The sequence below is a fragment of the Zingiber officinale genome, chromosome 5B, assembly GCF_018446385.1.
Source record: "Zingiber officinale cultivar Zhangliang chromosome 5B, Zo_v1.1, whole genome shotgun sequence".
NCBI lineage: Eukaryota > Viridiplantae > Streptophyta > Magnoliopsida > Zingiberales > Zingiberaceae > Zingiber > Zingiber officinale.
The window spans coordinates 43233757-43258275 of record NC_055995.1 but is presented as its reverse complement, the minus strand read 5'-3'; positions in this window follow the sequence as shown (position 1 = coordinate 43258275).

Genomic DNA, 24519 nt, shown 5'->3' with positions numbered 1-24519 from the left:
CATATCGAACTAAGTCCACCTACAGGGTTTACATGACAATCCTTATGAGCTCCTCTTGGGGACATTATCAACCTAGATTACTAGGACACAATTTCCTTCTATAATCAACAACACACACTATAAATAATATCATTTCCCAACTTATCGGACCTATTGATTTATCGAACTAAATCACACCCTTTGATAAATTAAAGGGATAAATATTAAGTATATGTGTTTGCAATTATATTAGGATTAAGAGCACACACTTCCATAATAACAGAGGTCTTGTTATTTTATTCAGTCAGTATAAAAAGAACTTACCTTAAATGGTCCTACTCAATACACACAGAGTGTACTAGTGTAATTTTTATAGTTAAGATAAACTAATACCAAATTATACTAAGACTATTCCAATAGTTTGTTCCTTTCCATCTTAGTCGTGAGCTACTATTTATAATTTATAAGGAATTGATAACATGATCTTCTGTATGTGACACCACACACCATGTTATCTACAATATAAATTAATTGAACAACTACACTTAGCATATAAATGTAGACATTTGACCAATGTGATTCTTTGTTTATAAAATAAATGTTTATACAAAAGCTAGGCTTTTTGTATACACTCTAATAGCAGCTCCCTCGGTTGGAGCAACAGGCTCATCCTCGACTAGATCGACTGGCAGCGGCCCACCTCTCCATGCAAGGACCCCTTGAGAAGTGATGTCTATATATGCTAACCTAGATGATGCTGGCCAATCTCATCATAAGGTGTAAGGTGAGTAACCGTCCCCTGAGTCATATCTATACCATCTATAGTCGAGAAGATATATGTCAAGACATGGCAGTAAGGCATGTGGACTATAAGGGATGTAACGAGACTGGCCGCATGAATGATGTTATATAAAATGTGTAATGCGGTGTCTATATCTAAGTGCTGACATAATGCATACAAAAAGAAGGAATGAGATGGACGCATCTTCGGGATATCCCAAGATGATATAGGCAAAATGCATGCAATCAGGACTCTATACATAATGTACTCCTGAACCCTAAGAGAGAGTGACCTGAAGTCGGAAACTCCAAGTGGTCTCTCCTCCCTAAATAAATACATATAGAGTATCCAATGTAATGTGGGAGTAGGGCTCGTCAAATGGCAAATCCCTACTAGGGTAGCACAAAAATGGATATGCAGAGGGTCTAAGACCTAGACTAGTACGTAATAAGGTGAGATAAGCTAAAAATCCTTTCCACCAACTCTGGTGGAATAGGTCAGGTCATCAACCCTCTCAAGGTTGTTATAGAATTGAGCACATAAGTTCTGATTTACTGCATTACTACAGTAAACCAGCTTATCAAGTTGAAAATGCTCAATCATTTGAACCACTGGTTGACAATAACTAGTAAAAAAATTGTCTACTCAAATATCTACATTTGATTAGAGAATATGTATGCTCAATGAAATAAACCCTATGTCGCGCAGTGGGGAACCTAGGATCGGCGGAGGGGCACTACCGAAAGTAGACACAACATCACGTCGTTTCCTAGTTTTAACCAAACATGGATATAACAATAAAAATGCACAATAAAAGTATATAGAAATATTTAGGATGGATTGGGGTATACCTAGGTGGCATTGTGAGACTTTGATGAGTTTTGGAGAGGAGAAATCTTAGCTGAAGGTGTCTCGGGTGTGATTGTTTTTGGAAGAAAATGGAGAAATGGCGAAGAGAGGCCTCTGTTCGCTGGAAGTTCGGGTGTTGAGAGTACCTTCAATGCCCTTGAAGGCACCTTGAATGAGGTAAGGGAGGCGCCTCAGTGTCGGTGGAAGGCGCCCTAAACGTGTTCGGCGGGAAATTTCTCGCCGTTCTCGAGGGCGCCTCCTTTTTCGTTGGAGGCGCCTTCGAGAGGTGCATTGTCGCGCCTTCAAGAGGAGCCTTGCCGAGGTATGTTAGGTTTTTTATTTATTTTTATTTTTATTTTTATTTTATTTTTATTAGTATTAGGTTAAATTAAGATTTAAAATTAGTTTAAGATTAATTAAGTTTCTTAAGAAAATTAAGTTATGCATAATTTATTAGATAGATTTAATTAAACTAAATAATTAAGTTTAATTTGTGTTAATTTTAAGTTATTAACTTAGTTTCATTAAGTTATATTTGTTAGGTTTAATAAGATTTTGACTAGATTAATTAAATTGATTAGTTAATTATTTTGATTAGTTAATTGAATAGTTAAGTTGATTAATTATTTAAGTGAATTAAATTGATTAAATTGAATTAAGATTTAAATTCAGTTTAATTAAATTCAATTAAGTTCAACCTAAATCCATCTCACCCGATTCTAAGTTATCAATCAAGGAACCTTATGTATTTTGTGAGATGGTTATTTTAATTTAGATTATGTCTAAGGATTAATTTACATTTGAGTTAGACTTAGATTTTCTAATTAGTCAATTAAATACACATTTCAAAGATTAGCTCCCAAGCTGTAGCGAGGCACTAGGTTTTCTTGGGTATGGGATCAACCACCACTTCATCCACCACTTCTAGACAGAGTCTTTCAAAGAAATTATATATTTAATTTTTTTTTGAAATCCCTAGGTTTAACTAATCAAGTGTAAATTACGCCTAGATCCTTAATCTAGCCTAATTTAAGCATGCATAAAAATGAAGTAGAAAATAACAATCATCAAGCAATTTTATTTATTTATTAAGATAATTTTCTATTGGCTCCCCCTGAATCATAACCTCGATATGGTCTATCAAGGTAATAGACTTGATCTTTGGGGACCCAATATTTACCAAGTACAACTTGATTGACCAAGTTAGACTTAGGTACCCATGCTTGGACTACCTTTCTATTTGGTCTGTTAACAAGTGACAAATATGAACGGTATTTTCTTTTTGTTCTAAATCCTAGACCAGATCGATTGTATACGGCTTTCTGTTTTCCAAGAATGAAGTCAAGATTCCTGGAACCTAGTGTAAACCGTTCCAATGCAATCTTCAAATCTTTGACTTGAGTTTTCAGGATGAAATTCTCTTCCTCAAGCTTTTGGACTTGAGTTGAGGTTCCAGTCTAAATCGGGTCAGTCAAGGATTTGGAGATAGTCACTTCTTTAAGGGTTGTTACCTCTTTTAGAAGTGATTTGATCCGAATATTAGATTTAGCTAATTTATTCATCAGATAATTAATTAAATTATATAACCGAGAAGTACTTACAGAGGGGTTAGGCCATTCAGAAATGGATACGGATCCGTGGCTTCTCTCGGACTCAGCTTCCGATTCGTCCCCGCTTCTGAATTTGTTGACTTGGTCCCGGGCCGTCATTACAAGGAAACTCGTATGTTTGAGTTCTTCATCGTCAAACTCTTCTGAAGAAGACTCATCCCAAGTTGCCTTCAGAGCTTTCTTCTTTCTCTGCTTCTTCGTATCCTTTTGATTCGGACAATTTGCTTTGATATGTCCCTTTTGATTGCAACCGTAGCAGATTACTTCGAACTTCATCTTTGAGCTTGGTTGGGCCTCCTTAGACTGGATCACCTTCTTGATGTCTTTCTTGTTGAAGCCCTTCTTCTTTTTGTAGAGTTTTCTCACCAAGTTGATGAGTTCGGTCGTGAGTTCATCGTCGTCATCTTCTGAATCCGGTTCTTCTTCTGACTTCGGTTCAGTTTTACGTCTTGCTTTTGGTTTGCTTGTACCTGCAATCAAAGTTATACCCTTCTCGGTCGATCGAGCGTTAACTTGTTCATATAATTCAAATTTAGCAAATAGGTCATCTAATTTAATTGAAGAGAGATCCTTGGATACCTTGTAAGCATTTACCATGGATGCCCACAAGGGAGTCCTCGGAAAAGCATTAAGTGAATACCTGCTTATATGTCTATTTTCTACCTTTTGTCCTATTGCGTGGAGACCGTTGAGGAGGTCTTGGATGTGCGCATGCAACTGGCTTGCCGTTTCTCCTTCCTGTAATTTAATATTATATAGTTTCTTAAGAATGAGATCCCTTTTACTTACCTTGGTGTCGGATGTTCCTTCATGTAATTTAATCAGCTTCTCCCACAGTTCTTTGGCGCTTGAGAACGGCCCGACGCGATTCAATTCCTCCTTCGTCAGTCCACATTGGAGGGTACAGGTTGCCTTGGCGTTGGCTTCTACTTTCTTTATCAGAGTTGCGTCCCAATTCTCGTATGATATTGGCTTGTCGGCGTCGTCAGTTGGAAGTTCCAAGCTGGTTTTGATGATCATCCAGACTTCGAAGTGTGTTTGAAGGTACGACTCCATTCGGCCCTTCCAGTAGCCAAAGTCCTCTCCAGTGAAGAGTGGAGGTCGAGCTGTACTGTAGCCTTCTTGAAGAGCCATAGAAAACTTGCACAAGGAAAAACAAAAAACTAGTCCGAGGACTTGATCCTAGATTAGTAGTGCAGGAAATAAGAAAACTAATACGCGATCTCGAGTGGTGTTGCACCAACTTCGAGAAAAAATTGATTACGAAAAAATTGGATCGGAAGGCGGCAAGAATACTGATTCCAATCGACTCGAAAAATTGAAAATTACCACGAAAAATATGCTTGACTGGTGGTTACACCAAATTAAGGCGACTCCGCTCTGATACCAATTGTTGGATCAAAACACACTAGAGAGGGGGGGTGAATAGGGCTCATGGATTTCACTTTTCGTATTCGGAAAACTTAACGAGTAATTGCAGTGGAAATTAAAACAAACACAGAAGGACCCAAGTATTTTTACTTGGTTCAGAGCCTTGGGCGACTCCTACTCCAAGGCCTACGCTCGTTGAGCATTTTCTTTAGGCAACAACTATAATAGCGCAAAAGATTACAAAAAGTTATTACAAAATAATATTGAGAAAGCTATACCGACAACAAAGAAATGAAATTTGTAGCATCGGGTCGTTGGGTTCTTGCTATAGACTTTCTGGATCGTCTTTAGAGCAGTGCATAGCTGAAAGATTGCTTGGGAGTTTATTGATTAGGTTGCTGGTCGAGACTGCCTTATAAAGGCTATTGAGGGTGCCTCCAAGCCCCTTGAGGGAGCCTCCATCACCGCCAGATCCGCAGTGCAGATAAGCTCCGAAGCAGTCTACGCATATCCACTTGAAGGCGCCTCCAATCCCCTGCAGGGTGCCTTCAATGTCGTCCGAGGTGCCTCAAGCCTCCATCAGGGTGCCTCCAACTTAGCTTCCTGCGCAGCTTCTGCCTTGCACCCGAGGCGCCTCCAAGCTCCATGGAGGTTGCCTCGGGTACTATTCATCCGAGGCAAACTTTGTTATTTTGTCCTTGCAAGATATGTTTGTTAGGATGTATACTAAAAGCCTAGCTTTTTGTATGAACATTTATTTTGAAATGAGAATCACAATGGTCAAATGTCTGCATTTAGTAAAATGTAGTTGTCCATTTAATTTATATTGTAGATAACATGATGTGTGGTATCACACAGAAGATCATGTTATCAGTTCTTTATAAATTATAAATAGTAGCTCACAATCAAGATGGATTGGGGCAATCCATTGGAATTGTTGTAGTGTAATTTGGTACTAATTTATCTTGACTATAAAATTACACTAGTACACTATGAGTGTGTTGAGCAGGACCATTTGAGGTTGTTTCTTTTATACTAACTGCATAAAAGAATATAACCTCTGTTATTATGGATATGCGTACTCTTAATCCCGATATAATAACAAGCACATATACTTAGTATTTATTTCTTTGATTTACCAATGGGTGAGATTTATTCGTTAAATCAATAGGCCCGATAAGTTGGAAAATAATATTATTTATATAGTGTGTTGTAGATTATAGAAGGAAATTATGTCCTAGTTATCTAGGTTGATGATATCCCCTTGAGGAGCTCATAAGGATTGTCATGTAAACCCTGCAGGTGGATTTAGTCTGACATGACAATGAAGTTGAGTGGTACTACTCTTGGAGCTAGATATTAATTAAGTGAGTTGTCAGTAACTCATTTAATTAATGGGCATTCGATATCTTAAACACAGGGAGATTAATGCACTCATGATAAAAAGGAACCCATAATGTAATATGGGATTAGTACGGTTGTTCAATAATAATTCTTTAGTGGTATGAGTTATTATTGATGAACTTGAGTTGGGTGTTCGGGTCGAACACAGGAAACTCAAGTCCATCAGGAGGCCAAAATCAATTCCTCCTCTAGGTCCCTATTGTAGCCTCTTATTAAAAGTCTTTTTATCCACCCAAAGCCTAGCTTCTTACCCAAGCTAGGGGCCGGCCACATCCTTGCTTGGTGCCTAAGCATGGGGCCGGCCAAGCCCATCTTGGTGCCCAAGATGTGGTCGGCCAAGCCTTGCTTGGTGACCAAGCAAGGGGTCGGCTACTAAAGAAATAAAAAGAGAGATTTTAATTTTTTAAAATCTTTCCATTTATAGCAATCTACAAAGGATTAAAAGAGATATTTTAATTTTAAAATCTTTCCTTTTTTGAAGTCATCCACATGGTTTTAAAAGAGAGTTTTAAATTTTAAAATCTTTCCTTTTTTGTTGCCATCTATAATGGTTTAAAAAGATATTTTAATTTTAATAAAACTTTCCTTTTTTGTAACCATGATTTATAAGAGAAGTTTAATTTCAAAATCTTTTCTTCTTTTAGATATCTACAATGTTTAAAAGAAAGATATTTTAATTTTTTAAACTTTCCTTTTGCAGCCATCACAATAGGAAATTTAAAAGAGAGAGATTTTAATTATTATTAAAATTTCTTTTTATGTCATGACCAAGGATTATAAAAGAGAGGTAGAGGGTGCCTTATGGGAATAACACATCTCCATATTTCTCTTGTTCCCTTAGGGTCGAAACCTAAGCTTTCCCTCTTCTCTTTTCCTTGGTGGCCATCCCTTCTCTCTTTCTCTTCTCCCTTTGTTTTCTTCTTTTAAGGCCGGCGGCACATCAAGCACCATCTTCTTGTGGCCGGTTTGCTTGGAGGGGAAGAAGAAGAGAAGGAAGTTTCCTATTTTGGCATTCCTTAGGTGGTCAAAACTTGTAGGCAAAGAAGAAGGTTCGGGTGGATTTCATCTTGGTCGATCGTCGCCCACACAACGTCCAAAAGGAGGAGAGGAATACAACAGAATATCAAGAGCTCTTTAGCTACAAAGAAAGGTATAACTAATTATTTGTTTTAACATCATAATTAGTTTGTGTTCTTTGTATGGATCATGAAATACCAACACAAGAGGCTATCGATTTTGTGTTTCGATTTTGTGTTTTGATTTTGTGTTTTTATTATGATCTCTATAGTTAAACCTAAGGTTACTGTAAGAAGTTTAAATATTTAATTTCTTTGAAAGGCTTTGTCTAGGAAGTGGTGGATGATTCCATACCCAAGAAGGTCGAGTGTCTCGCCATATTTAACCTGGAAGCCAATCTTTGAAATAGATATTTAATCAACTTCTGTAATATAGTTTAACTTCTGAAGAACACATGGGTTGAATTTGGAGTAAAAATGTTAAGTTCCGTTTCCAATCCAAGTTTAACTTCCAAAGAACAACTTGGATTAAAAATGTTAAATTTCGTTTGCAATCCAAGTTTAACTTCTGTAGAGCACATGGGTTGCTAGGAAAAGTTCTGTGCTTGTATAAATTTTTGTACAGGGGAAACAGAATGAAATTCTGAGTAGCACCCAATAATTGGTATCAGTGCTAGTTTTTTGCCTCTGTGTGTTTGGTTTTCAGTTAAATTATGCACTTTTCATACATAAATTTAGGCAGGATAATAGTAGGATGTGCAAATAGATTAACTCTATGGTTACAGGCATCCTAGTTCCAACTATTATGGTCCTATTGTGTTTGTGTGTGATTGGACCCTCGGGCATGTCGAGAGCATTTTATGTGTGTGCATGATTGTAATTATTAAATACAGTAGGAGCTGTATTAGTTTTTAGGGTTTTACATTCTGTTCGATCTAGATTACATGTATATTTCCTGGTGGAATATAGGATCGATAAATGTAAAATTTTATTTTATCGCAGATCGTATCCTTGCTAGGCGTGGTGCTATCTGAGGACCAGAGGTGCAGCGAAAAAGGAAGCAAGATAGACGCGACGACATGACCCATTGGTGACGGCTAGGGCTAGTGGCACATGGAGGACAGCTATGGATGAGGCCATAATAGTTGGAAAATTATTTTTCATATTTATTTCCTTTTATGTTGTTTATATGTGATGTGTGTGTGTGCATGTTAAAATTTCTCGGTTTAAATAACTAGGTGGGAGAGGAATTATTTAAATTCCACGATCTCCATTACTAGTTTGTAAGTGATGCATTCAAACTTGCGCGTTGGCTTTGAGTGTCTTCCTCCACATCAGATAAGTTTGTTTGCGGATCACTAGATCAAACTTCCTTTATGGATGATTATAGGAAATTATTTAGGTTTGTGTGATCTCAATCTGAAGGGGCACAATCCTATTTAATGGACTAAGTATCAAGTAATGGTATACACTTAGGCACATTTTATAGTATCCTCCCTATCGGAGTCACTGCTATAATTTGTGTGATCGAAAAAAACCAACTATTAATTTTATTTGTCATAAAGTTATGTTGACAAGATAATAAAATTAATGGGTAAAACCCCCTCTTAGAAATGTTTGAATTTGTATACGTCCACACTATCGTGGCATACAAAATTCACGGTGTTTTGAGGTGTTGGTGAATTTAAATGATATTGTTTGAGGAACCAATATTATTTTAAATTCTAAAGTTTTGACCAAATATTTTGTGATTCTTAGGATTTCAAATGGCTTTCAGTCCTCTTGCTGATATATTGAAAGAGAACAAACTTACTGGTCTCAATTACATTGATTAGAAACAAAACTTGGACTGTCCTCGCAAATGGGAGAACAATAAAGGTGTATCTTATTCATTAGTTGTTGAAACATGTTTAGCGGTGTTATCTACCGATACCTAGTGTGTAGATACGGAAGTCACTGATCATGTCTATAATTCATTGCAGGGGTTCCAGGAAACCCGACGACTACATGAAGGGGAAATCACCATTTACATGGGCAATGCTACAAAAGTGGCGGCTATTGTAGTGGGAGATGTTTATTTATCCTTTGATAGGAATAAAACATTGATTTTGAGAAATTATCTTTATGTACCAAATTTTAGAAAGAACTTGATTTCAGTTTCTAAACTATTTATGGATGGATATTCTGTTTCTTTTGATGACAAAGTAGTTGTCAAGAAAAATAGGGTAGCTATCTGTTCTGATATATTGGTTGGCAATTTATATACTCTAAATCCAATAACTCCCACGATGCAACAAATGAAAATTAATAACGCATCTTCTAATTCAAATAAGAGAAAGCAGCCTTCGAAAATGAACCAAACATATCTTTGACATCTAAAGCTAGGTCATATTAACTTGAGTAGAATTCAAAGGCTAATAGCCGATGGACTTTTAGGTTCATTGGTGGTGGAAAACTTTCCAACCTGCGAGTCTTGCTTGGAAGGAAAAATGACCAAGAGACCTTTTAAGGCTAAGGGTTATAGAGCCAAAGATGTGTTGGAATTGGTTCATTCTGATTTATGTGGACCTATGACTATCCAGGCAAGAGGTGGTTTCGAATATTTTGTCTCTTTTATAGATGACTATTCGAGATACGGGTACATTTACTTAATGCGCCGCAAGTCTGAGTGCTTTGATAAGTTCAAATAATATAAGGCTGATGTGGAGAAACATCATGGTATCAAGACACTACAATATGATCATGGTGGCGAGTACCTCTTAGGAGAGTTTAGGAGTTACTTATCAGAGGCCGGGATTCAATCCTAACTGTCTGCACCTGGTACACCCCAACAGAATGGTATGGCAGAACGAAGGAATAGGACTCTTACGGAAATGGTTAGATCAATGATGAGTTATTCAGAATTACCAAATTCATTTTGGGGATATGCTCTGGAAACGACAGTGTACATTCTGAACTTGGTACCTTCTAAGTCAGTACCCTCTACTCCCACAGAATTGTGGAATGGGCGTAAGCCTAGTCTGAAGCATATTCAGATTTGGAGTAGTCCAGCACATGTGCTGAAAGGAGCCACTGATAAGTTAGAATCACGTACAGAAGTTCGCTTGTTTGTGGGTTATCCTAAAGGAACGAAAGGTGGTTTATTTTATAGTCCTAAAGATCATAAGGTCATTGTTAGCATCAATGCCCGATTTTTAAAAGAGGATTATGTAATGAACCACAAGCCCATGAGTAAAATTGTTCTTGAAGAAACAAGAGAAGACACATCTACTTTTGTACCAATGATACAAGATGAGATACCACAAGAAACTGCAACACGTGTCACAAATGATGCACAATTACAAGCAATGCCTCGTCGTAGTGGGAGTGTTGTTAGACAACCTGATAGATTCATATTTTTAGGCGAATCTTCAGACTTGATCCCTGGTAAACATGAACCTGATCCCTGGACATATGATGAAGCACTCCAAGATAAAGATGCAGCATCGGTCTATTTATGGACTGAAGAAAGCTTCAAGATCTTGGAACATCCGGTTTAATCTTATGAATTTATTCAGTGTCCGGATGAGTCTTGTGTATACAAGAAAAGTGACGGAAACGTGGTGGTATTTCTTACTATACGTAGATGACATTTTGCTCATTGGCAACAATGTCAAAGTGTTGTTAAACGTAAGGGTATGGTTGCCCAAGAAGTTTGATATGAAAGATTTTGGGAGAATGTGGACATATTCTTGGGATCAAAATAATAAGGGATCGCAAGAAAAGAATGTTGTGTTTATCCCAAGTTTCATACATCAATATTATCCTAGCTCATTTTAGCATGCAAAACTCCAAGAAAGGTTTTCTACCTTTTCGGCATGGAGTACCTTTATCTAAAGAGATGTGTCCTAAAACATCAAAGGAGATAGAGGACATGAAAGCAGTTCCTTATGTTTCGGCTGTAGGAAGCCTAATGTATGTAATGCTATGTACGAGACCGGATATCTGTTTTACCATGGGCATGGTTTGCAGATATCAAAGTAATCCAGGACAGGGGCATTAGACTACCATAAAGCATATATTAAAGTACCTGAAAAGGACTACAGATTATATGTTGGTTTATCAGGCAAATGATTTGCTCCCTGTGGGTTACACAAATTCGGACTTCCAATCAGATAGGTACAACAGTAAATCAACCTCGGGGTATGTGTTTACTTTAGGAGGTGGAGCCATAGCATGGAGGAGTGTTAAGTTGAAATGCATTTCAAACTCCACCATGGAAGCTGAGTATGTAGCAGCCTCTGAGGCAGCCAAAGAAGTTATATGGCTCAGAACTTCTTGATGGACTTAGATGTGATTCCTGGTTTGCCCAAAATTATCATAATTTATTGTGATAATAGTGGTGCAGTAGCAAACTCGAAGGAACCACGAGCCCATAAGGCAAGTAAACTCATTGAGCGCAAATACCACCTAATACGAGACATCATAAAATGAGGAGAAGTTGTTATTGTTGGATCGAGATCACGCTAGAGGGGGGGTGAATAGCGCTCGCGGCTATTTCATGTTTTTTGGAAATCGTTCGAGTAATTTAAACGCAGCGGAAAGTAAATGCAAACACACACAGAAGACACAGCCGAATTACTTCGTTCAGAGCCTAGCTCGACTCCTACTCGAAGGCACGCGATCCTTGATCGCTTTCGGTGGACAACAACTATAGGCTCGTTAAATGTTTACAATTTGAAGTACAATAATTAATAACAATAAAATATACCGACGACAATGGAAAGATGGAAGAACTGAGCTCCGGGTCGTCGGGACGATATTGCAGTACTTCGGGAACGACTTGTTAGCAGCAGGAAGTAGAAAGATTGCTTCTGAGATTGTTGATCGAAGCTGCACCCCAAGGCTCCCTTTTATAGCTCTGTAGACGCTGATCCAGATCCCCAAGTCTCGGGATCAGCTTTGACCCGAAGCGGATCGGTCGACCGATCCCCTGTTCGGTCGACCGATCAGATGATCTCCACCGCATCTGATTCGTCAATCCGTCGGTCCGCTTCGATCTGGTTAAACTCTATCCCTGGGTTCGGTCGACCGATCCCAAGGTCCGGTCGACCGATAGTCTCCTCTGACCCGCTCACCTCGGCCTGATCCAGTCAACACCTCTCCCAGGTTTGATTGACCGATCCCAAGGTCCGGTCAACCGATCCCTGGTCGAGCCTGGTCCAACTTCTGGAAACCTGATCTATTAGCTTGGGGGTTCGGTCGACCAATCCCAAGGTTCGGTCGACCGATCCTGGCCAGTTCTAACCCTGCACAAAAATATTAGTTTCCTGTAAAATAGAGTTAGAACACAAAAGATAATATATAAAAATAAATTTGACAGTCAACGGACTGTCCGAGTCTGACTTCGGATTTCCGACCGGAAACCCTAGGTCGACCCGACGCCTACTGTTCCCTCTTCCGGGGAACGCGCCCTCACCTACTCCTCTTAGGAGATTTACCTGTTGCCAATACGATCCTCCAGATCGACTAGACTTTTGCTCAGCGTCCGATGCTTCCGGTCTTCATGCTGGATGTCCGATCGTCGACCCATCCAGACTTCTACCCGGTTCGCGACACCAGGATTTTAACCTAGGGTTACCACCCCCTAGGATTTTTGTCCGAAGCTTCGACCCGCCAAGACTTCCCGCATAGGTTTACCACCCCCTATGACCTAGGGTTACCACCCCCTAGGGTTTTCCCTTGCCTAACCACAGCTAGGACTTTTTTGAAACACTCAGTCATACACATTAGATAACAATTAAACATAACTTTGAATCTCTTTGCCATTATCAAAACTAAGGTTCGATCGTCGGATGCTTCCCGCACCAACAATCTCCCCCTTTTTTATTATGGCAACCGAAATTCAAAGTTAAGTGAAAGAATGCAATAAATGTAGATATAAATGAGTAAAAGCATAAATAAAACCTAAGCACATTGAAACTCCCCCTTACTGGGAGCTCCCCTTAAACTGATTAGTTTTGAATTTTTAAATTTTAGTTTCCTTTGAATTTAATTTGAATTAGTTTCCTTAGAATTTAATTTCAATTTCCTTATACTCTCCCCCTTTGCCAAATATCAAAAATAAAAAGGACAGAGGAAAAATGAGTACTGAAGTAAACACTTAGCTTAAGACAATTATTTTGAAATAATTTTCAAAGTACTTTTTAAAGGACTTTCCACAAGAATTTTGAAATTAATTTTTGAAATTAATTTTCAAAGGATGTTTCAAATGATTTTGACATTAATTTTTAAAAGGATTTTTTCAAAGGATTTTTCAAATAATTTTTTAAAATTAATTTTCAAAGGATTTTTCAAATAATTTTGAAATTTAGTTTTCAAATAAGTTTTGAAATTAATTTTCAAAGGATATTTCAAGTGAGTTTGAAATTAATCTTCAAAGATTTTCAAATAATTTTTCAAATTAATTTTGAAAGGATTTTTCAAATAATTTTTGAAATTAATTTTGAAAGGAATTTCAAATAATTTTGAAATTAATTTTGAAAGGATTTTTAAAATAAATTTTGAAATTAATTTTTCAAATGATTTTGAAATTAATTTTCAAATGATTTTTCAAATGATTAAGTTTTCAAATAAGTTTTGAAACTAAATTTCAAAGGATTTTTCAAATGAGTTCGAAATTAATCATCAAAGGATTTTAAATAATTTTTGAAATTAATTTTGAAAGGATTTTTCAAATAATTTTTGAAATTAATTTCGAAAGGATTTTTTAAATGATTTTTCAAATAATTTTCGAAAGGATTTTTTAAATGATTTTTCAAATAATTTTTCAAAGGATTTTTAAAATGATTTTCAAATAATTTATTAAAATGATTTTGAAATAATTTTTCAAAGAATTTTTAAAATGATTTTCAAATATTTTTTAAAATGATTTTGAAATAATTTTTCAAAGGATTTTTTAAATGATTTTCAAATATTTTTTAAAATGATTTTGAAATAATTTTTCAAAAGATTTTTAAAATGATTTTCCAAATAATTTTCAAAGGATTTTTAAAATGATTCTCAAATATTTTTTAAAATGATTTTGAAATAATTTTTTAAAGGATTTTTAAAATGATTTTCAAATATTTTTTAAAATGATTTTGAAATAATTTTTCAAAGGATTTTTAAAATGATTTTTCAAATAATTTTTCAAAGGATTTTTAATATGATTTTCAAATATTTTTTTTAAATGATTTTGAAATAATTTTTCAAATGATTTTTAAAATGATTTTCAAATTTTTTTTGAAAGGATTTTGAAATAATTTTTCAAAGCATTTTTAAAATGATTTTTCAAATAATTTTTCAAAGGATTTTTAAAATGATTTTCAAATATTTTTTAAAATGATTTTGAAATAATTTTTCAAAGGATTTTTAAAATGATTTTTCAAATAATTTTTCAAAGGATTTTTAAAATGATTTTCAAATATTTTTTTTAAAATGATTTTGAAATAATTCAAAGGATTTTTAAAATAATTTTTCAAAGGATTTTTAAAATGATTTTCAAATAATTTTTAAAATAATTTTGAAATAATTTTTTCAAAGGTTTTTAAAGGATTTAAAATTATTTAAATAGATTAAATTTTGTTAATTTGGTTGATTAGATTACATTGATTATAGACTAAGTTCAACTTTGATCCATCTCACCCGATTCTAAGTTATCAATCAGGTAATCTTATGTATTTTTGTGAGATGGTTATCTTTGATTTAAATTATTTCTAAGGATTAATTTACATTTAAGTTAAAATTAGGTTTTCCAATTAGTCAATTAAATAAGTATTTCAAATATTTATTCCCAAGTCAGGGCGAGGCTCTAGGCCTTCTTAGGTATGGGATCATTCACCCCTTGTTAGACAGAATCGCTCAAAGAAATATATATTCAATTTTATTTTTGAAACTCCTAGATTTAACTAGAAAGTGTAAATTACACCTTGATCCTTAAGCTATCCTAGTCTAAGCATGTATATTACAAGGAAAAATAAATAAACAAGCATCAATCAGTTCTATTTATTGGTAAAGATGGTCTTTCTATAGGCTCTCCCTGGATCATAGCCTTGATATGGTCTATCAAGGTAATGGATATGATCCTTGGGGACCCAATAGTGACCAGGTCCAACTTGATTAACTAAGTTTGACTTGGAGACCCATGCTTGAATTATGTTTCTATTATTTCTATTTACTAATGACAAGTATGATTTAAACTTTGTTTTGGTCTTAAATCCAAATCCGGATTTGTTGTAAATGGCTAGCTGTTTCCCAAGAATCAAATCCAGATTCTTGGAACCCAAGGTGAACCGTTCCAACGTGTCCTTGAGTTCTTTAATTTGAGTTTTCAAATTGGAATTTTCTTTCTCAAGTTGTTGGACTTGAGTTGAACTTCCAATTTGAACTGACTCAGTTAAAGAACTCGGGTCAGTCGCTCCCTTAAGGGTTGTTACCTCCTTTTGGAGCGACTTAACCCGGATGTTGGATTTAGCCAACTTTTTAAGCAAGTACGGAATTAAATTTTCCGAGTCATCTAAGTTAATACTAGACATTAAAGTACTTACTGTGGGTTTTGGTCCTTCGGAAACGGATGCGTATCCGTGGCTTCGCTCAGACTCAATTTCCGACTCGCTCTCGGTTTCGGACTCGGTTTCGTCAATATCTACTTGTACTGGCAATGCGAGGAAGCTTGTCTGTTCTTCTGCGTCGGACTCGGATTCATCTGATGACTCGGACCAGGTCGCCTTTAATACCTTCCTTCTTTTCTTCTTGTTTGGACAATCTGGCTTGTAGTGCCCCTTCTGGTTACAGCCGTAACAGGTGACTTTAGATTTGTCCTTCGTATTTGTTTGATTCGACTTTTTCGACTTGCATATTTTCCGTACGAGCTTTAACAGTTCAGAAACAACTTCGTCATCGTCCTCTTATCTGATTCATCTTTGGACTTGGGCTTAGTTTTGCGCCTCGACTTTGGTTCATGTGTTCTGCTGGTACTTGCAACCAAAGCAACAACTTTCTCCACTGGGCGTGCATTAGTCTGTTCATGCAATTCTAATTCTGAAAAAAGTTCGTCTAATTTGATTGAAGAGAGGTCCTTAGAAACCTTGTACGCATCAACCATGGATGCCCACAAGGTGTCCCTTGGAAAGGCGCTAAGTGCGTACCTTATTATGTCGCGGTTTTCTATTCTTTGGCCGATTGCGTGAAGGCCATTTATGAGGTCCTGAATGCGTGCGTGAAGCTGGCTTGCTGTCTCATTTTTCTGCATTTTAAGTTATACAATTTATTGAATAATAAATCCCGCTTACTTACTTTGGTATCGGAGGTCCCTTTGTGAAGCTCAATCAGCTTCTCTCATAGCTCCTTGGCGCTCTAGAATGGACCAACACGGTTTAACTCCTCCTTTGTTAGTCCGCACTGGAGGGTACATGTTGCTCTGACATTTGCCTCTACCTTCTTGATTAATGCAGGTTCCCAATCCTCGCAGGGTGTGGGATTTCCGTCTTTATCCGTTGGCAGATCCAAACCAGTCTTGACGATCATCCACGTCTCGAACTGGATCTTCAGGAAGTTCTCCATTCTGCCATTCCAGTAACCAAAATCCTCTCCGGTGAAGAGCGGGGGACGGACAGTACTGTAGCCTTCTTGAAGGGTCATTTTAGATCAACTAAATACAAATAAAATAAACAACAAGAAAATTCCAGGACGTGGTCCTGGATTAGTAGTGCGGGATGTATTTAAAAGAAAACGGACTCGAGTGGTGTTGCACCAACTTCGAGCAAAAAACTGATTCGAGAAAAGAATTAGAATATAGCTATAAGGCTAAATTCTAATTGACTCCGAAAAATCTAAAAATACCACGAAAAATTATTTTGGATGGTGGTTGCACCGATTCAAAATGACCCCGCTCTGATACCAATTGTTAGATCGAGATCGCGCTAGAGGGGGGGTGAATAGAGCTCGCGGCTATTTCACGTTTTTCGGAAATCGTTCGAGTAATTTAAACGCAGCGGAAAGTAAATGCAAACACACACAGAAGACACAGTCGAATTACTTCGTTCGGAGCCTAGCTTGACTCCTACTCGAAGGTCCGCGATCCTTGATCGCTTTCGATGGGCAACAACTATAGGCTCGTTAAATGTTTACAATTTGAAGTACAATAATTAATAACAATAAAATATACCGACGACAATGGAAAGATGGAAGAACTGAGCTTCGGGTCGTCGGGATGATATTACAGTACTTCGGGATCGACTTGTTAGCAGCAGGAAGTAGAAAGATTGCTTCTGAGATTGTTGATCGAAGCTGCACCCCAAGGCTCCCTTTTATAGCTCTGTAGACGCTGATCCAGATCCCCAAGTCTCAGGATCAGCTTTGACCCGAAGCGGATCGATCGACCGATCCCCTGTTCGGTCAACCGATTAGATGATCTCCACCGCATCTGATCCGTCGATCCGTCACTCCGCTTTGATCTGGTCAAACTCTATCCCTGGGTTCGGTCGACCGATCAGTCTCCTCTGACCCGCTCACCTCGGCCTGATCCAGTCGACACCTATCCCAGGTTCGGTCGACCGATTCCAAGGTCCGGTCGACCGATCCCTGGTCGAGCCTGTTCCAACTTCTGGAAACCTGCTCTGTTAGCTTGGGGGTTCGGTCGACCGATCCCAAGGTTCGATCGACCGATCCTGGCCAGTTCCAACCCTGAACAAAAATATTAGTTTCCTGTAAAACAGAGTTAGAACACAAAAGATCATATATAGAAATAAATTTGACAGTCAACGGACTGTCCGAGTCTGACTTCGGATTTCCGACTGGAAACCCTAGGTCGACCCGATGCCTACTGTTCCCTCTTCCGGGGAACGCACCCTCACCTACTCCTCTCAGGAGATTTACCTGTTGCCAGTACGATCCTCTAGATCGACTGGACTTTTGCTCAGCGTCCGATGCTTTCGGTCTTCATGCTGGATGTCCGATCCTCGACCCATCCAGACTTCTACCCGGTTCGCGACACCAGGATTTTAACCTAGGGTTACCACCCCCTAGGATTTTTGCCCAAGCGTCGACCCGCCAAGACTTCACGCATAGGGTTACCACCCCCTATGACCTAGGGTTACCACCCCCTAGGGTTTTCCCTAGCCTAACCGCAGCTAGGACTTTTCTGAAACACTCAGTCATACACATTAGATAACAATTAAACTTAACTTTGAATCCCTTTGCCATTATCAAAACTAAGGTTCGATCGTCGGATGCTTCCCGCACCAACAGTTGTCGCCAAGATTGCATCAGCAGATAACCTACTTAGGCCCTTCAAGCGAGAACTTTTGATGGGCATGTTGAGGGGATGGAAATCAGATGTATGGCAGCATATATAGCAGCATAGTCTTTTAGTATAAGCGGGAGATTGTTAGGATATATACTAAAAGCCTAGTTTTTTTGTATGAACATTTATTTTGAAATGAGAATCACAATGGTCAAATGTCTACATTTAGTAAAATGCAGTTGTCCATTTAATTTATATTGTAGATAACATAGTGTGTGATGTCACATAGAAGATCATGTTATCAGTCCCTTATAAATTATAAATAGTAGCTCACAACCAAGATGGATTGGGACAAACCATTGGAATGATTGTAGTGTAATTTGGTACTAGTTTATCTTGACTATAAAATTACACTAGTATATTATGTGTATATTGAGCAAGACCATTTGAGGTTGTTCCTTTTATACTAACTGCATAAAAGAGCATAACCTCTGTTATTATGGATGTACGTACTCTTAATCCCGATATAATAACAAACACATATACTTAGTATTTATTTCTTTGATTTATCAATGGGTGAGATTTATTCGTTAAATCAATAGGCCCGATAAGTTGAGAAATAATATTATTTATATGGTGTATTATTGATTATAGAAGAAAACTGTGTCCTAGTTATCTAGGTTGATGATATCATATTGAGGAACTCATAAGGATTGTCATGTAAACCTTGCAGGTGGATTTAGTCCAACATGACAATGAAGTTGAGTGGTACTACTCTTAGAGCTAGATATTAATTAAGTGAGTTGTCAGTAACTCATTTAACTAATGGGCATTCGATATCTTAAACACTGGGAGATTAATGCATTCATGATAAAAAGGAGCTCATAATGTAATATGAGATTGGTACGGTAGTTCAATAATAACTCTTTAGTGGTATGAGTTATTATTGATGAACTTGAGTTGGGTGTTCTGGTCGAACACAGGAAGCTCAAGTCCATCAAGAGGGTAAAACCAATTCCTCCTCTAGGTCCCTGTTGTAGCCTCTTATTAAAAGTCTTTTTATCCACCCAAAGCCCATCTTCTTACCCAAGTTAGGGGTCGACCACATCCTTGCTTGGTGCCCAAGCAAGGGGTCGGCCAAGCCCATCTTGGTGTCTAAGATGTGGCCGGCCAAGCCTTGCTTGGTGACCAAGCAAGGGGTCGGCCACTAAATAAATAAAAAGAGATATTTTAATTTTTTTTTAAATTTTTTCCTTTTATAGCAATCTACAAAGGATCAAAAGAGAAATTATAATTTTAAAATCTTTCCTTTTTTGAAGTCATCCACATAGTTTTAAAAGAGAGTTTTAAATTTTTAAAATCTTTCCTTTTTTGTTACCATCTATAATGGTTTAAAAAGAGATATTTTATTTTTGATAAAATTTTCCTTTTTTGTAACCATGATTTAGAAGAGAAGTTTAATTTTAAAATCTTTTCTTTTTACAGATATCTACAATATTTAAAAGAAAGATATTTTAATTTTTTAAACTTTCTTTTTCTAGCCATCACAATAGGAAATTTAAAAGAGATAGATTTTAATTATTATTAAAATTTCCTTTTATGCCTGGTTCAAGACTGTGGAGAGCATAGTAGAACTATTGGACTGGCCAGAACATGAGAAAGTCAAGTGTGCATCATTCTGCCTTACGGGTGATGCCAGAATATGGTGGGACAGAGTCAAAGCCAAGAGACAAGTAAATCAAATGAGATGGACGGACTTCAAAACTGAATTTTTTGAAGAATTCTTCCACATGCGTGTGACGAACAGGCACTACGACGAGTTCACCGAGTTCCGGCAAGGTGACCTATCAGTTAATGAAGTTGTGACGAGATTCAACCGATTAGTGCGCCTATGCCCAGAGCTGGTCAGTACAGAAAGAGAAAGGGTCATACTCATGCTGAAGATGCTCAGACCCGAGATAGCTCTGAACGTGGCCAGCGGAGTTAATAGATCGCAGATTGCAGAAGAGCTAATCAGCAGTGCCTTGATCACCGAACACTACTTGAAAGCACTGAACGAGGGCAAGAGTCAAGCCCAGTAAGGAGGACAGAAAACTCAAAGCACCAGAGCCAGCTGGAAAGGGAACCACAGTGGCAAGAGAAAGCAATGGAACGACTCTAAGGGTGGTCCAGCAAGCAAGCAACCCATGTTTCCTCAGTGTATCACATGTGGGAAGAAGCATCCAGGGATATGCCGGATAGGCACAAATAAGTGTTATAACTGTGGATTGGAAGAACATATGGCCAGGAACTGCCCTACTCAGGTTCAGACACCTCTTCAGCAGTATGTCCAGAACTGAGGTGCTCCCCCACAGCTACATCAGATGCAAACTGCTATAGAAGGGACTTCGATAAGCCAAGGGAGATTGGAAGCCCCGCCAATTACAACGAATGCTAGGATTTTCTCCCTCACCAAGGAAGACGTGGCGAATGCTTCTACGGTTGTCACAGTTTAGATATTTATGTTCAGTTAGCATGCTACTATATTATTTGATACTGGGGTAACACACTCGTTCGTCTCTACACCTTTCGCAAGGAAGATAGATATGTCACCACAAGCCTTAGATTGCAAGTTCTTAACGACCCTGCCTTCGGGAGAAGTGATGCCTTCTACTCATGTGCTGCGAGCCGCACCTATCAAAATCGCAGACAGAGAACTCTACTGTGATTTGATAGTGCTCGACATGCAGGATTATGATATTATATTGGGCATGGATTTCCTGAGCAAGTACGGTGCTTCGAGTGCCGTGATAGAAAAGTGGTCTTTCGGCCTGAAGCAGAGCAGATGTTTGAGTTTATTGGGAAGCCAAGGGGAATTATATGTTACGGGGTCGAAAATATATCCGAACAGCTCTCTACCCTGACAATAGCACCAACGCTGTTCGACGATATATTGGGGAAGCAAACCTGTGACCCAAGTATCCAAAGGATCAAGAAAGAGAGCTTAGAAGGAAAGAATGACGGATTCCGTATCGCAAACAGTGGAGTATTATACCTCAGGGACCGCTTATGTATTCCCGACAATCCAGAGTTATGAAAGAAGATACTGGAAGAAGCCCATACAACACCCTATGCGATGCATCCTGGATCTACCAAAATGTACCAAGACTTGAAAAAGAAATTCTGGTGGTTCGGTATGAACAGAGACATGGCTCAGTATGTCAGTACCTGCCTGACCTACCTGACCTGCCAGAGAGTTAAAGCAGAACACCAGAGACCTGGAGGAGTACTACAGCCAATTCAGATTCCAGAATGGAAATGGGAGGACATTTCTATGGATTTCATCTCCGGACTACCCAAAACGACGAACGGTTACGATGCTATATGGGTAATCGTGGACAGATTGACAAAATCCACCCACTTCCAAGCAATCAAGATGACATACTCAATTGAGCAACTGGCTCAATTATATGTCAGGGAAATTGTTAGATTACATGAGATTCCTAAGACCATCATTTCTGATAGAGATGGTCGCTTTGTTTCACATTTCTGGGAATGCATTAAGAAGGCTCTTTGTACGAAGTTTTTGTTCAGTACTGCCTTCCACCCTCAGACCGACGGACAAACAGAAAGGGTGAACCAAGTACTAGAAGATATGTTACGATCTTGTGCCTTAGACTTTAAGGGGAGTTGGTGTCGATATCTATGCTTAGCAGAATTCGCCTACAACAATAGCTACCAGGCTACTATTAGAATGGCGCCTTACGAGGCTTTGTACGGGAGGAAATGTAGATCCCCTATATGCTGGTACAAAGGTGGCGAAAAGAAGGAGATGGGATTCTGAACAAATTTCGTTGACAACACCACCCGTGCTATATAAGACATCCGTCAAAGAATAGAAACTGCTCAGAGTCGGCAGAAGAACTATGCAGATAAGCGACGTAGGCCATTGGAATTCAGTGTCGGGGATTCGGTATTTCTCAAGGTAGCTCCTATGAAAGGAGTGATGAGATTCAGAAAGAAGGGAAAACTAAGCCCGCGCTAGGTGGGACCCTATCAGATTCTGAGAAGAGTTGGCAAAGTAGCTTACGAACTAGAGCTGCCCCCGGAGATGTTAGCGATTCACAACGTGTTCCATGTTTCAATGCTCAAGAAATGTATTCCTCGCACAGACCTAGTGATCGAACCACAGACAGTGCAGGTTCAAGAGGACCTAAGTTATAAGAGCCGACCAGTTCAGATATTAGATCGAGATGTCAAAAGACTAATGAACAAAGAGGTGCCCTTAGTAAAGGTCCTGTGGCAAAATCAACGGTTTGAAGAAGCCACTTGGGAACGTGAAGACGATATGAAATGAAAATATCCAGAGTTATTTTAAGTTCGAGGACAAACTTTTATGAGGTATGGGGGACTGTAACATCCATAGGATCTCTAATAATTTCATATGAATTTTATCATGATTAGAATGGACCTTATATGAATTTTTCCCAAAAAAAATAAGAGAAAATAGAACCAAAAAGAGGCATGACCAAGGTTTGAACCTTGGACCTCTTATTAGATGCATGTATGTGATAACCAGTAGCCCAGCAGGGTTGTGCTGTTAGAAGGGAAGGGGGCATGGTAGTTAAAGGTAAGGGAAGGCTTCCTCCACTTAGAAAGAAAAGCTTGAGTTTTCTTCTTCTTCTTTCAATGACAAGTTGAGTTTGCTTTCTTCCTTCATTAAGCATAAGTAAGAGAAAAGGAAAGAGAACTCCATTTTTTCTTCTCTCTTCTTCCTCCCTCCTTCTCTCCACCGAAAACCAAAGTGCTCTCCTTCCTCATTGCCGAAGTCAAGTTAAGGCCTCCTTCCTAGGCAAACTTCCCAAAAGCAAGGGCAATTTTCCTTAGGACCAAGCGAAAGGATGTAAGTATCCCCTCACCTGCAGTACAAGTAGTTATTTTCATGCTTCCTATGGTTAGGGTTTCGGCCATGACAAGATAAAAAGTCTTAGAGGAAGTTAAAAATCTAAGTTATATTTGTTTATGATTCCTTATGGTTTGTAACCCACTACATGATGTTAGGTTAAGGTTTTCATGCTTCATGTTGCTTAGATCATGAAATTTTGCCCCTTAGGGTTTCGTCCATGACAAGATAAAAAGGCTTAGAGGAAGTTAAAAATCTAAGTTATATTTGTTTATGATTCCTTATGGTTTGTAACCCACTACATGATGTTAGGTTAAGGTTTTCATGCTTCATGTTGCTTAGATCATGAAATTTTGCCCCTTAGGGTTTCGGCCATGACAAGATAAAAAGGCTTAGAGGAAGTTAAAAATCTAAACTATGCTTGCTTATGATTCCTTATGGTTTGTAACCCACTACATGATGTTAGGTTAAGATTTTCATACTTTATGTTGCTTAGATCTTGAAATATGGCTCCTTAGGGTTTCGGTCATGAAAAGTTAAATAGGCTTAGAGAATGTTTAATACCTAAATTATGTTTGCTTATGATTCCTTATGGTTTGTAACCCACTACATGATGTTAGGTTAAGATTTTCATACTTTATGTTGCTTAGATCTTGAAATATGGCTCCTTAGGGTTTCGGCCATGAAAAGTTAAATAGGCTTAGAGAATATTTAATACCTAAGTTATGTTTGCTTATGATTCCTTATGGTTTGTAACCCACTACATGATGTTAGGTTAAAGTTTTCATGCTTCATGTTACTTAGAAACTTGGAACCATGCTCCTAGGGTTTCGACCAAGAAGAAAAGATTAGGTTAAGAAGCTACCTAGGATTCCTAAAGTCCTCACATGTTATACTAAGAATTATGGGATGTTAAGATATTGAGTTCCATGTTTTATGTTGCTTGAAAAACCCATGACCATGCCTATATGTTTCGGCCAAATCATGATTAAGACTTATAGAGAGTTCAAAAAATTCCAACTATACATGACTATGATTTCTATGATATGCTATATGTTATGTGCACTTTATGCCATCATGTTATGATTCCTATGATATGTTATATGTTAAGTGCACTTTATGCCATTCTTATGATATGTTATATGTTAAGTGCACTTTTTGCCATCATGTTATGATACTTATGATATGCTATATGTTATGTGCACGTTATGCCATCATGTTATGCTTATGTAAGATGAAAAGCCTAAGAGATGTTTCCCTATAAGTTGGGACTAAGAACACTCTTTATGATATGACAAGAAACATGATATGTTATAATATGACAAGAAACATGATATGCTATGCTATGACAAGAGACATGTATG